This window comes from Silurus aristotelis (assembly GCF_946808225.1).
Source record: "Silurus aristotelis genome assembly, chromosome: 14".
Classification (NCBI taxonomy): domain Eukaryota; kingdom Metazoa; phylum Chordata; class Actinopteri; order Siluriformes; family Siluridae; genus Silurus; species Silurus aristotelis.
In genome coordinates this window covers 29,395,381-29,402,672 of record NC_139587.1, presented here as the reverse complement: position 1 = coordinate 29,402,672, position 7,292 = coordinate 29,395,381, and the positions used below count along the sequence as shown (strand labels likewise).

At 42.6% G+C, this 7,292-nt stretch overlaps 1 protein-coding gene across 1 annotated transcript in view; it reads right to left on the bottom strand.

The window, feature by feature from the left end:
* The window catches only part of insc (INSC spindle orientation adaptor protein), a 44,131-nt gene extending 37,104 nt beyond the window's left edge, over positions 1-7,027 (bottom strand). The window contains exon 1 of the mRNA XM_083561324.1: positions 6,896-7,027. The gene's annotated coding sequence lies outside the window, so the exon portion shown is untranslated. The remainder of the gene's footprint in view (positions 1-6,895) is intronic.
* Positions 7,028-7,292: the final 265 nt, after the last annotated feature.

The window sequence follows — 7,292 nt, the reverse complement described above, 5'->3', positions numbered from 1 at the left end:
TGCACACTCTTGGCATTCTCTTGATGAGCTTCAAGAGGTAGTCACCTGAAATGGTCTTCCAACAGTCTTGAAGGAGTTCCCCGAGAGATGCTTGGCACTTGTTGGCCCTTTTGCCTTCACTCTGCGGTCCAGCTCACCCCTAAACCATCTCGATTGGGTTCAGGTCTGGTGACTGTGGAGGCCAGGTCATCTGGCGCAGCACCCCATCACTCTCCTTCTTGGTCAAATAGCCCTTGATGCCTTCAGTGTGACTCTACAATTTACTTAGTCATGAAAAAAAAGAAAATTCTTTGAATGAGAAGGTGTGTCCAAACTTTTGGTCTGTACTGTATATCTATCTTTATATCTTATATACAGTGAGGAAAATAAGTATTTGAACACCCTGCTATTTTGCAAGTTCTCCCACTTAGAAATCATGGAGGGGTCTGAAATTGTCATCGTAGGTGCATGTCCACTGTGAGAGACATAATCTAAAAAAAAAAATCCAGAAATCACAATGTATGATTTTTAAACTATTTATTTGTATGATACAGCTGCAAATAAGTATTTGAACACCTGAGAAAGTCAATGTTAATATTTGGTACAGGAGCCTTTGTTTGCAATTACAGAGGTCAAACGTTTCCTGTAGTTTTTCACCAGGTTTGCACACACTGCAGGAGGGATTTTGGCCCACTCCTCCACACAGATCTTCTCTAGATCAGTCAGGTTTCTGGCCTGTCGCTGAGAAACACGGAGTTTGAGCTCCCTCCAAAGATTCTCTATTGGGTTTAGGTCTGGAGACTGGCTAGGCCACACCAGAACCTTGATATGCTTCTTACAGAGCCACTCCTTGGTTATCCTGGCTGTGTGCTTCGGGTCATTGTCATGTTGGAAGACCCAGCCTCGACCCATCTTCAATGCTCTAACTGAGGGAAGGAGGTTGTTCCTCAAAATCTCCCAATACATGGCCCCGGTCATCCTCTCCTTAATACAGTGCAGTCGCCCTGTCCCATGTGCAGAAAAACACCCCCAAAGCATGATGCCACCACCCCCATGCTTCACAGTAGGGATGGTGTTCTTGGGATGGTACTCATCAATCTTCTTCCTCCAAACACGTTTAGTGGAATTATGACCCAAAAGTTCTATTTTGGTCTCATCTGACCACATGACTTTCTCCCATGTCTCCTCTGGATCATCCAAATGGTCATTGGCAAACTTAAGACGTGCCTGGACATGTGCTGGTTTAAGCAGGGGAACCTTCCATGCCATGCATGATTTCAGACCATGACGTCTTAGTGTATTACCAACAGTAACCTTGGAAACGGTGGTCCCAGCTCTTTTCAGGTCATTGACCAGCTCCTCCCGTGTAGTCCTGGGCTGATTTCTCACCTTCCTTAGGATCATTGAGACCACACGAGGTAAGATCTTGCATGGAGCCCCAGTCTGAGGGCAATTGACAGTCATGTTTAGCTTCTTCCATTTTCTAATGATTGCTCCAACAGTGGACCTTTTTTTCACCAAGCTGCTTGGCAATTTCCCCGTAGCCTTTCCAGCCTTGTGGAGGTGTACAATTTTGTCTCTAGTGTCTTTGGACAGCTCTTTGGTCTTGGCCATGTTAGTAGTTGGATTCTTACTGATTGTATGGGGGGGACAGGTGTCTTTATGCAGCTAATGACCTCAAACAGGTGCATCTAATTTAGGATAATAAATGTAGTGGAGGTGGACATTTTAAAGGCAGACTAACAGGTCTTTGAGGGTCAGAATTCTAGCTGATAGACAGGTGTTCAAATACTTATTTGCAGCTGTATCATACAAATAAATAGTTTAAAAATCATACATAGTGATTTCTGGATTTATTTTTTTAGATTATGTCTCTCACAGTGGACATGCACCTACGATGACAATTTCAGACCCTCCATGATTTCTAAGTGGGAGAACTTGCAAAATAGCAGAGTGTTCAAATACTTATTTTCCTCACTGTATTCTTATATTTTATTTTATATAGTTTTTATACTTTATTTATTAGTCTTCTTTGTATTATGTTTCTCCCCATCCCATTCCTTCATGCCGGACCATCGTAATAAGAATTTCACTGCATGTCGTACCCTGTATGTATGTGTATGTGACAAATAAAAATGATTTGATTTGATTTGATTACATAGAACATAATCCACCTGTGTGCACCTTCCTCCACTCTTATACGTCACCCTGTGATCCTCCTTCTTCTTAAAATACGTGTTCACCACTGCCATTTCCATCCTTTTAGCAAAATCTTCCACCATCTGCCCTTCCACATTCCTCTCCTTAAAACCATACCTACCCATCACCTCCTCATCACCTCTGTTCCCTTCACCTACATGCACATTAAAGTCTGCCCCAATCACCAATCTTTCATTCCTACGTTCACCTTCTACCACTTCATCTAACTCACTCCAGAATCTTTCCTTCTCCTCCATCTCACAACCCACTTGTGGATCATAAACACTGATGACGTTTATCATCATCCCTTCACCTTCCAGCTTCACAATCATCACCCTATCAGAAACTCTCTTCACCTCCACTACACTCTTACTGTACTCTTCCTTCAGAATCACCCCTACACCATTTCTCTTTCCATCCACACCATGATAGAACAGTTTAAACACCTCCAATGTTCCTGCTCTTACTCCCTTTCCACTTGGTCTCCTGAACACACAACATCTCTACCTTTCTCCTCTCCATCATATCAGCTCCCTCTCTCCCTTTACCAGTCATAGTACCAACATTTAAAGTACCAACCTACTTTCACCCTGATCACACTGTACAGTGTCTTTACCTTTTATACAACAGTAAGGAGCCTTAATAATCCTTATTTCTCTCTCTCTCTCTCTCTCTCTCTCTCTCTCTCTCTCTCTCTCTCTCTCTCTCTCTCTCTCGCTCTCTCTCTCTCTCTCTCTTGCTCTGCCCATGCACGGGGAAAGGGTGAGCGTGGCGTGTAGATCACAAGAGCAGTTGGCGTGTTGCCAAATTTTTGGGGGAGTTTTTTGGAATTTTTTCCTTAAAACATCTAGGAATAATCTAGTGTGTGTGCACTAGCATGCTTGTGCAACTGTGTTTTTTTAACAGTCTTCAGAAAGTGACTAAACTGATCTAGAAAGGAATTGTGTTGAATAATGAGTGTATACTGGTTTCTCCCCTCAGGTTCCCTACTAAAAAAGACATGCTGTTTTATGTGCCTCCTTTTATCAGTGATAAAGCAATAGTCAGAGTCAAGGAGTTTTCACAGTCACAGTCACAGTCGCCACCGGCTTGTTCATCAGGGACAAACTTACACTTATAAAGAAAATCTTATTTATTTTTATCACCACATTATCTGTGTAAAGCTGCTCTGACACAATGTTCATTTTTAAAGCAAAATACAAATAAAAATTAACTTAATTAAATTGAATCGAGTTAAAGAGCTGTCTTCCCCATGAAGAAATTTCCCCCGGGTTATCACATTATGTCTTTCAGGAGGATGTTTTTATAGTCCTGAATGAAGGTCTGGATGAACTAAATGCAGTCTTTAAGTTCAGAATTGAGATATTTGACTAAAATTTTTTCATTTCCACCAATGCAGAAATAAAATGTTTTAAACGTGGTCAGTTTGGGCATCTTATTCACACCTGTCCTGAAAGACAGAGTGACCCCGGTGTCTCCAAGCGACCGGAGCAGGAAGAAGCTGAACCGTTCCTGAGTCGTTCCCTCTGCGGCTTCAGCTTGGCCTGCTGCTGAAATCCCTGTAACTGCTGCTGCACCAGGGACTAGGGAGGTGAGCCCCAAGCTCAGACTGTAGATCAGAGCTCCACTAGTGACGTACTCACCCCAGAGAAGCCCTGCTCGGCCAAACTGGACCGCGAGAAGCCCTGCTGGATGAACCAGGCCATGAAAAATGTTTTTTAAGAACCACCAAAAGGCAGAAAATGTTTTAATTGAATAGTTTTTAGCGAACAAGAAATTTTCAAGCTAAAGAAACTGATAACGAAGGTCAATAAGGAAAACTCGGATGAAGACCGATAAAATGTGTGTTGTTTTTTTACTTCGAGTTATTTATGATCTGTTTGTTTTATTTACACTTCTTTTTAATGAACAGGAGTTTTAATATAAATGGAGCAAAAGGACACTATTTGAGCTTATTAAGCAGAAAAATGTTGACATTGTTCTGCTACAGGAGACCTACAGAGATGCACAGTGATGTCAATAACACTGCTGATTGGGTGAAGGAGTGGGACGGGTTGGCGATTTTAAGCCACAACGCGTCACTTACTGGTGGTGTTGCCCTGCTTTTTAATCCTGTTTCTTACACTGCTGAAGAAGTTTTTGAAAGTGAAGGTTTTAGTGTTTATCTGTGTGGACGCTCCCACCAGTGCAGTGGAGAGAATTAGTTTTTTACACAAACTCAACAATGTTATTTTAAACTGCAGCACTGCAGAGTTTTACATTTTGGGAGGTGATTTTAATTGTACATCAGAAAATATAGACAGGAACCATGCAGAACATCATTCAACTTCCCGTAAGCGTCTGTGGGAGATGGTGGAGGCCCATGATCTCTGTGACATTTGGAGGAATTTAAATAAGAAACAGAGACAGCACACGTGGGCCCATTGCATAGACAACACGCTCTCCCTGACGAGATTAGATCAATTTACTTATTTTACAAAGTGTTTCTTTTTCCAGTAGGCATCTCAGATCACTGCATGGTTCAGTGCACCATCAGTAAGAAAAATGTAAAACCTAAGAGCAGCTACTGGCATTTTAATACTGCACTTTTAAAAGATGCTCATTTTAGAGAGTCTCTTATTTTTTTATGGAATTGTTTTAAACTGGAGAAGCAGCTTTTAAGTCTCTATAGCAGGGGTGGGATTTAACTAAAACACAAATTAAAAAAATTCTGTCAACAGTACACTCTTAATGTCACAAGAGACATTGCCAGATCTCTAAAAGCTCTGGAAATGGAGATAGTGGAACTCCAGAATTTGGAGGCCACTGGAAATCGAGGGCATATTGAAACTCTCAACAACAAAAAAAAGAAAAGCCAAAATGTTGGACATTACACCACAGGGGCCGCTGGTCTGCTTACGTTTTAAAAGCGTTACTGAGATGAGATGGATGCTACTTCAAAGTTCGTCTTCAGTTTAGATCAAAAGAATAGACAGAGAAGATTCATGCATGCTGTGCGAACAGAGGATCTCATGTCAGAGCCTGCTGAAGTTCACCAGCAGACAGTCCGCTTCTATTCAAAGCTGTATATCAGTGAGCATCAGGGGCACAGGAGGTGGAGAAGTGCTTCTTTAAAACCGTCCAAAGCTCACAGAGTCAGTGGCCAGGGAGTTAGGCATGGAGTGGATAATGGCTGAGCTTCAGGAGGCTCTCCAGTGCATGGAGAATGGGCGGTCGCAAGGTATTGATGGTCTCCCTGTAGTATTCTAAAAGGCATTCTGTAAAGTAATAGGGCAGGACATGCTGAGGTCCTATAGGACAGTGTAAAAGGTGGTCAGCATTGAGCTGCAGAAAAGCCGTCCTGACCCTGCTGCCAAAAAAGGGAGACCAGACCAACCTGAAGAACTGACTGCAGACATACCACTGACCAGATGTACTAAGGCTATTGCGCTTAAAGACTGGTCTGATTATTCTAGACCAAGAAAAGGCTTTTGACCGGGTTGAGCATAAAATTTACATTTAAATTTACATTTGTGGTATTAAACAGATGCCCAGCTGAACTGCAGCCTTTTGCCTCCAGTTCATCCAGAGACTCCTAAATGGGCCCAGGAACCTGGTATCGAAGACAGTAGCTAGTGGACCTTTGCACATGGTGGGAGGACTGGTACTGGATAGAACTTGTTTTTGATTGGACACAAAACAAACTGAATGTTTCTGGATTACCAGTTTTTTACCGTGGATTTAAAAAAAAAAATGAATAAAGTCTGTGGAACACTACACTGGCTGCTGGAGGAGTCCCTGTACAACAGGAGTTGTCAGGAGTCAGGGGGCTTTTGTTGTCATTTCTACCATACACAGTGGTACACAGTAGACAGTAAAAATGAGACAATGTTCCTTCACCCTGGTGCTACACTAATATAATATACACCTGCTGTTTGTCTTCAAGGCAATCAATGGTCTGGCCTCGCCGAATTATTAAAGGTCTACCAACCAGCCAGAACTCTCCGCTCCTCTGGACCATCATCATCACCACCACCACTATCATCACCACCACCATCATCATCACCACCATCATTAACATCATCATCATTATCATCAGCAGCACCATCATCATCACCACCACCACCATCATCACCACCACCATCATCTTCAGCACCATCATCACCACCACCACCATCATCACCACCATCATCATCACCATCATCATCATCACCATCATCACCACCACCATCATCGTCACAATCACTACATCATCATCAACACCACCATCACCACCATCATCAGCATTCAATTCATGTTTATTTGTATTGAGCTTTTAATAATGAACATGGTCTCAGAGCAGCTTTACACAGATAATGTGAAGATAAAAATGAAGATGTTGTTTATAAGTGTAAGTTTGTCCCTGATGAACAAGTCGGAGGAGACTGTGGTGAAGGAAAAACTCCCCAAGATGCAGAAGGAAAACTTGAAAGAAACCATGGGAGGAACCAGACTCAAGAGAAAACCTATCCTCATCTGGGTGCCACCATCATCACCACTACCACCTTCATCATTATCATCATCATCATCATCAGACTGTAAAATCTGTATAAAGTGTAAAGTAGTGAAACTTTCTGAGGGTGCTCTCAATACACTGTACAACTCAACACACACACACACACACACACACACACACACACAGACTCTGAATACAAATCTGTGAAGTTAAAACAGAATGAAACAAAAGTTGAAGACTTACTGAACACTCTGCTGAAGTCCTGCAGGGTTTATTCCTTATTGATTTTGTGTGTGTGTGTGTGTGTGTGTGTGTGTGTGTGTGTGTGTGTGTGTGTGTGTGTGTGTGTGTGTGTGTGTGAGACCAAAGTGTGTCTGCATCTGTTGTTCTTCACAGGGTAAAGGGTGTGTGACTGTGCATGTGTGTGTGAGAGAGAGCGCTACAGTGAGTCTATAAAGACTTTAGGATTCTCCTGGAGCTCAGCTGGGCTTAAGTCCAGACTCTCACTCAGACTGGTGTGTGTGTGTGTGTGTGTGTGTGTGTGTGTGTGTGTGTGTGTGTGTGTGTGTGGCTGTGCTGCACTTTTTCACGGCGTTGTGGTCAGGCATGTAATTGCACATGGGCCGCTTACAGCACGGCG